Source organism: Ambystoma mexicanum, chromosome 2p (genome assembly GCF_040938575.1).
Source record: "Ambystoma mexicanum isolate Mex_15411 chromosome 2p, UKY_AmexF1_1, whole genome shotgun sequence".
Lineage (NCBI taxonomy): Eukaryota > Metazoa > Chordata > Amphibia > Caudata > Ambystomatidae > Ambystoma > Ambystoma mexicanum.
The window spans coordinates 464,228,798-464,236,834 of NC_090923.1; the positions used below are offsets into that span (position 1 = coordinate 464,228,798).

The 8,037-nt window shown below is 40.4% G+C and overlaps 1 protein-coding gene across 9 annotated transcripts in view; it reads right to left on the reverse strand.

Moving 5' to 3' along the window:
* FOXP1 (forkhead box P1) overlaps positions 1-8,037 on the reverse strand; it is a 1,926,958-nt gene that overhangs the window by 1,248,096 nt on the left and 670,825 nt on the right. The window lies entirely within an intron of this gene.

An 8,037-nucleotide genomic window follows, 5' to 3' on the forward strand; every position in this document is an offset into this window, starting at 1 on the left:
GAGCATGAATTGGGATGTCCAGCTTTCTCTCTCCTCACAGTGTTTGCTGGTACACACTGCAAGATGTTGGGAGCCAGATAGCTATCTGATTTTGCTTTGAAACTGTACAGAAATAAAGATACTTGTAGCTTTCGACCCGTGATTGGCCTATTTCATTTTGTGGTACTAAGCCTCGATATTTCTTTGGTTTTTCAAGGTTATAGCCCAGGGGGCATTGGTGCATGAATAGTTTCTGAAAGGGGCATGTATTGTATTACTGGGCAAAGCAAAGTCAACCTAATGGTGCTATTATGTGGAGAAGGTGTTAGGGTGGGCGGAGGCTGCTACAATGAGGCTGACATACTTGACCTTTTAATACTGTGGCATGTCATTTTGTACCTGCATCAAGGGCAAAGGCAACATGATGAGTGTTCTTATATGAGGGAGGGAGGGAGGGAGGGAGAGAGGGAAGGAGGGAGGGAGGGAGGGCATGTTCCCTTACTGTGGCATGGCATTATTACTGGTGTTGGGTGGCAAATATTATTTTTTACAAGCACTAAGGCAAAGTGTGACAAATTGACTTTTGCTCTGCAGGAGCACAGGGATGAGTAGAGGCTAAAGTGCCCACTAAGCATGGCTCAAGTCGAGGGTACACGCGGGGGGATGGAGTCCACCCACTTTTTTCAGAGGGTGGACTCAGTGCGCCCCCAGCTAAACTGAGAAACACTGAATGTCCTTTTTGAATGTATGGATTAAAGCAGAGCACAGGATCACACCGCAGCCGTCGGGTTTGACGGCTGAACACTTCACCACACTCCACCACTGCACTATACAACCGGATAGAAAATAACAAACAACTAATGGGGAAATGTCCTGCAAGTCCCACGGAAAACATTTCGATTGGTTCTTGGAGTTTAAAATATGCACATCTTTTAACATTTTTTCCAAAACACTATTAGAAGAAAATATTGTGTGTTGGTTTTGTGTGTGTGTTGATTTTATGAAAGGCAAATGCCATTAGTCCTGTGCAATTTGGGTGGTTATGCAAAGCCAGTTTAATGAAATGTGCATATTTCACCTTGATTTGGTAATTTCTGGCAATGTCACATTGCGTTGCATTTGTTGATGAGTCCCCCCACTTTATTTTTTAGGACTTGACCCCTGCCACTCATCCCTCACACTTCTACAAACCAAGAGCCAACAAATTCATAAAGGTAAAGCAGGCACATTTAAGTGTATACTTCCTCCTCCTTCTGTGGTAACGTGGGCTCAGGCAAAGCTGTACTCTCTGGATGGCTGTGAATGTGGTCTATTAGCAACTCAAACAGCAAAGTAGAACAGTCCAACATAAAGGAAAGTCCAATCAAATTTTGTAAAAAATATCTATACTTTAATCAAGCACACCATGTACAATACTAACTTACAAGAAAAACACTATACATAACCCACCCCTACGGAAAGAACACAGAATAAGCAGAAATATCAAGATGCAGCAGTCTGAGTAAGGAGGGCGTAAGGCAAGTAATACCCACAAGGTTCTTTGGTGAAAAAGTGTTTTGGGAGCACAGAGCGCAGCACCACTGCACAGGATCAATGTAGCATGTTTTTTGAAGTGCAGCGCCACTGCATGGGTTTGGTGCATTGATATAAGGTGGTAAAGTGAGGCATGTGTTGCCAGTGCAACCTATGGACATGTAAATGAAAACAGGCTATGCAGTCAAAAACGATTTCTACATATAAAATGCAAATAATTTTTTTTCGCAGTTAAAAGCATATTTCTTTTTACCTGAAATTCCTCTGTTGCAGGAGACACATTTGAGGATTAATGAACTAACCTCATTAACAAAAAACTAACTTGCTAACTCATTAATAAAATAATGTGTTCTCCACTGCAAAATGAGGCAGACTCTGAAAGTCATTTTAAACGCGAATCGAGATTTTTTTTTCTGTGCTGCTTTGTCCACAGTATTTGCAGGAAGCGAGGATTCGAATAGCAGGAAATCAGTTGTGTTACAGTTGCTTACTGTAAAAGATTTCTATTGTGTGCAGAGGGAGGATAGCACATGATAGAATTTTATTGGTTAGGATCCGTTGGTAGGAGGTATCCAGCGTCTTCCTGTATAATCTCGGGGAAGAAGCTAGGCAGAGGACATCTTGACACAGCTCGGAGAAGGACTGGGTTGATAGCTAGGGATGCCTGATTCCTAAAGCATATTCAATACTGCTACAGAGGCTGGGATTTCCAGTCAACAAGTCCCAGTTTGAGCGACAGCAAATGCTTGTCCTTGCTGGGTGAACCCCTCCAGAAGGCGAACAAGCTGAACAAGCCTGGTAATTATCTCGCTGAAGTGTGGGGGCTGTGTGTATGTGTGCGAAAATATTCAGTCAGAGTAGGAGAGGAGATTCCTGTGTTTTAACCACATGTTTAATGTTGCAAATTGAATTCTTGTTCCTCGCCACTCTCTTTTCATTTTGTTACAGATAATGTTGTTACTGTGAGTTTTCCATTTATTTCTGTAAAAAAAGAGTAAGCTCGTATTGAAATGCAAGTTTTATAATACAAAAAATCATCTGAAAGCAGGCGGGAAGTGTGTCTCATTTTCATCTTGTCCTTTGTGCATCTATCATTATAACACTGGTAATATGGGAATATCTTTGCACAGTGCAATTGTCATTTTTAAAAGTTGCTAAAAGATAAGACATGGCGGTAGCTGTGTGCATGAATCCATTCAGTGTATGAGTGTGTGTGTTTTCTGAATGGAACATAATAATAACAAAATGAAATAGCCTGCTGCCGAAGGTCTATGAGTCGGCAGAAAGAGAGGCCCTGGACATAGCTCACCAAACGTAAATACGTTGGTGATAAATACCACATATAGCTTGCTGTCGTAGATAAGTCAGTGAGAACAGCCCATGTTGGCACTTCAATTGGAAATGTGGTGTTTCTGAAATGCAAGCCTGAGGTCTCTCTAGTGATCACACGAACAAACTAAACAAAAATAAGGGGTTCTGGATATTGTGGTCACATATATAAAACAAAGGATTTATGCTCACCCATAAATACCACCAATAACGCATACCAACATAATGTATACCACTAAAAGTATCAGTGTGCTGAAATAATGTATTTATACTATAGTACTATATACCAAATCTAATATGAATGCAAAGAGTGATTATTACTGAATTATTTTCAGTTTGGCGGTAAGAAAATACTGCTAGGCCCCAGATCTATACAAAATACCCAACATATTTATGGTGCGTTGCAGGCCGGGAAAGTGATCACAGAGCACCTACTGGGCGTGGCAAGTGTGTCTCACACTGCCATCTGTACATTAAGGGAACCCATTTTATAATAACAGTGTGTTACTAAAAACGAATTTCAGAATGTCACAAAGGGAAACCACATTCTCAGACCTAGTGCAATATTTAGAGGCAAAGTTGTTTGCACATGGGACGTGGTCATCGAACAGTACCTTAGAATGGCATGACCGCATTCAGGGTGAGGTGCAGAAAGAAAAACTAGACAATATTTTTGCAGAAGGCAGCATAATTCAGGTCTGCCTTACAAGGTTATTGAATGCAGCCGATAAAACTGCAAAGAAAGACTGTTTAATACGGCTATGCGCCAAGGTCTGGTTTATTTTGAATAGGTCCCTGCGAATGCAAGAAAATGATAACCAGCTAATTAACAGGTTAAAGACTGATTTAGATGGGGCAAGCAAAAAAGAGGAAATGTTAAGAGCAGAATTGGATGTATGCCAAAAAGACATGCAATTAAAATGCAGAGGTTTTGATGCTCAGTTGTCCAAAAGCAAGAAACAATTTGAGGACAGTGAGCAAGAATTGGTACACTTAAAAGCCTTAGTGGACCACATTAGACAGGATAAAGATGAGATTGTTTCAGAAATGCAGATTTTACAAAAAGAACATTTTGAAAAAGAAAGTGATCTCCAAGGTGCAGAGCAAGAAATGGTTAAAATGATTCAAGAAAAAGACAAGAGAAACAAAGAATTCAATGACTGCCAAATGCAAATGTGCGACATGCAGGAGGTAATAAATAAAATGAGTGATGAAAACAACTATCTGCAAAATGAAGCACACAGACTCCTTAAAAAGTGCAAAGACTTAGAACAACAAATGTGCATTCCCAGGTCCCAGTAGAGGCGGCAGGGTACTACATTCAATGGAGTGGAGGTGTGTGAATTCTAGTTCTGCCCAAAGAGCTAGTGCTCCAGTGACTGGGCCGGTGACTGAACTTGGTTGCAGCGCCCTTGGGGGATTTGATACTCCCATTGGGGGCAGCCACCAATCCCATACACCTGAAACCAGGATTGAATCACAAAGTGGTGCAATTCCATGTATTGCAACAAGTAGCCCCATAAAGATAATGAAATCCATTAAAGCCCTGATCAAACCATTTAAAAAAGGAGGGGAATGCTGCATTGAGGATCACTTAGAAGCGGTTCATGACATTTTTAAAGCACTCCAGATACCTAAGGAACAGTATAGACAATATTTTCATTTAACTTTAGATGCCCCGACGGCCAGCATCATAAGGGGATTAAATGAACAGCAGAATATGACATGGGTGGAGTTTGAAAAAGAAATTAGGCGTCATTTTTCTCCTTTTCAGTCATTGCAGGAGGCAAAGAAAGTCGCTTACACAATCACTGCTGGGCCTAACACATCCCCTCGCCAATTTTTGCAGGACTTAAAAAGGGCATTTTCTCGCTTTGATGTATCTTTTGATCCCAATTCCAATGAGTTTAAAACTGCCTACTTCTATGGGCTACAGAAAGACATCATATCACAATTGGTCCGTGAATTTGACCGTGACAAGTCCCTTGAATGGATTGTACATCAAAGCACAAAACTATATGAGGTACTCTATTGTCAGGGTAGAGAAAGGGATAAAATGAAAGATATTAGACCTAAATCTAAAGAACCCTCAGCCACAGTGATGGAAATCTGGTCAGCCAAAATGTCCCTTGAGTCTGCTCAAAGTCCAGGCAAAAATAATTCGGCACCTGAACAAAGGGTTAATCAACAAAGGTCATCACACTCTGCACCAATGTTCCAATCACATGATCCTAGTAATAGGGAGAGCTACATCAGCCCTAGGTATTTAGGGGATAGACCCCGGGCAGGATATCGGCCTGATATGTCAGGTATGAATAATAACCAAAGACAAAATCAAGATCAAAGAAATGATGGTCCCTACCAGACATTGGGGACACAGAGCAGATTTGATCCCAACACCATGATATATGGTAATCAGGATAGACCCCGATATGTGGATCGATTTGCTGATAATGGGAATCAACATAGGGGTCAGTACCCACAACATGAGAGACAGGACATGAGACAGAACATGAATTATACTCCACGTCAGTACAATGATTCCCCACCAGGGGACTACAACCAAAGGATAGGTCGCCGCTCCCCTCCACAAATGAATCAAGAGTTCAGGAACCATCCCAATAGAAATCACTCACCTGAGAGGTATCAGAATAGATCCAATCAGGGGGAAAACAACCAATATCGACCTAGGCCACAGAAAGAGGATTCTAGAGAGATGGAAAGGTTCCAGTGCCTTGAGGCCCAAGTGAAAATGTTAGCTGAGCAAATAGGGAAGCTCTATAAAGCGCAAAAACAACCTTCCAAAGAGGGGGCTGATGGCCATAGCAATGACCGGGGGGCTTCTTCTGAAAAGTGACTAAGTACTCATGATACCTACAGCGCCGAAAAGACAGATTGCCCTAATGTAATTTTGCATAATGACTCTGAGATGCCTAATGTTGTAAAAGTGAAAGCACCAATGAATGAACATCTAATAGAAAGTGCAAATAATTCTAAAAGAGAGGTAGGGTTTAACCTAGAGCTAAATCAAACATTGGAGATGTGTACAAATGAAATAAGAAAACCTGAAACTCCAAGAGAACAAAGAGACAGATTTAAGAAAAATGACTCATGCATGGGGAATACCAGTGAACAGGGAATAAGTGGGGATGCTATATCTCCTTCCCTGGACAGTCAAAACGGTGAACAAACACAGACAGAAAAAGGAAATACTCAAAAGGAGGGTACAAATCAATCACCTGAAGAATTCTTTGAGCCACTTTTTTTTTAAGAAGCTGAAAGGGCTGGTAAAACACTAAATGATCACAAATGCATAGAATTAAACAATGAAAAATTACTAAATGATGTTGTTACACATGTTCAGTTGGAAGGTTGTAATGTGGTCCCTGATGATACCCAGATGGGTGGCCGAACAGTGGCCACACTCCATAAAACCTTTGAATATGGAGAAATGAATAAAGTCTCTCGCGCAGAAATGGGTAAAAAGGAGGGAAAAATGTCTTTCCATTTACCGATATGCTTAGCCAAAAGTGAAAAAGGCCTGAGAAAGGTGAGCCCTGAAATCAGTAAGAATTCACACTTCTTATGTGTATTAGAGGAAGTTGAGGACAGGTATCATGCTCCCATCACTGTAGAAGAAAAATGACAAATATTTGCTATGATTGAAACTGGCGCAGAGGCCACAATTATGTCCAAGGAGCTGGTAAAGAGTATCAATGAAGGGAGACCCCCACAGAATCAGATCACAGTGAAGGAAAATCAAGGTCCAGTGCATAACTTTAATGGGGAGGAGGTGTCCATCATAGGTGTAACTGAGGTTGACATAAAAATAGGAAAGCACAGAATGAAACAAGAGGTATTGATCACATCTATTTGTGAAATTCCATTTCTGATGGGGACAGATTGCCTGAAAAGATTGTCTCCTCTCATAGATGGGGTGAATGGCGTGCTGTGGTCCTTAACCAAAAAACCATTGAGACCTAAGAAACTAAAATCACAAAACAGCAACATAAATGAATGTCACACCGTTGCCAAAACAAACGATGCTGTGGAGGTATATCTCCAGAATAGTTGCATGCCTAGTGTCACGGTTATATTAATGTGTCAAGACAAAATGCAGAGCGACAATGAAAAACTGCCTGTACAAATATACTTGGACCCAAGGAAAAAGATGAGCACACATTACGTTTTTATTTAAAAGAGAAAACAATCAAACAGAATATTGCTCCTAAAACAGATTCAGAAAAACACATTACCACTCTTGCTGAAATACACATGGAAGATGAGCAACCATGGGTTTATGTTGGTATAAATGACTATTTTAAAACAATAAAAGCCACTTTAGCGATTTGACAGGAGAGGAGCTTCATTAATGAGAAATTGTTGCAAAAGATAATGGAGAGGGAGGAAATCCCGAAATTTAGGATTAAAAACCAATATGTTTCTGTGTTGGACAGTCCAGACTTTGAAAACCGAATTACAGGCAGATGCATGCTTAAAATTAGCATTGGGCAGAAAACAATTTACCATAATGTATGGATAGTGAGTGGAGCACAAAATGACTTTTACATGGGCAATGACATCATGCACAGAATGTGTATGGTGTTAGATTTCCTTAATCAACAAATATGGTCACACCTAGGAGGGCCGGCACCTGAATTTGAAGACAAAAGAAGGGCTTATCATTGTGCACAACTGGTTCCTTATGCAATCGAATTACAAATGAGGAAAGATACTATTATTCCTGCATTTACAAAACAGTTTGCAATAACACTGAAATGCAAAAATGGACAGCAGATGAAAGACTCTGATGCATCTGTATGCCTGAATGAATCCATAAAACAGCAAGGCCTGGATTATGAATACATTCCATTGGTAGATATTGGTGGAGGGCCTGTAAGAATTATGGTAAATAATAAGGGTTGTCAAGATATTCATTTAGAGGAAAACTACCCATTAGGAATGACCATACAAAAATCACATTATACTGCAGATCTAAATAACATGGTGATTGGAAATATCCCTGAAAAGTATGTAGATGCCAAGGGTGAGTTACCAGAATACCTGGACTCTCAGCCCAAAGGAATATTTAAAATTCATTCTGTGTACCCTTATGATTCAAATGAGACAGTGTGCTGCCATCAAGAGGATTGCATAACATTTAATTTAAATGAAAATGAAACAGAAAATCAGCCC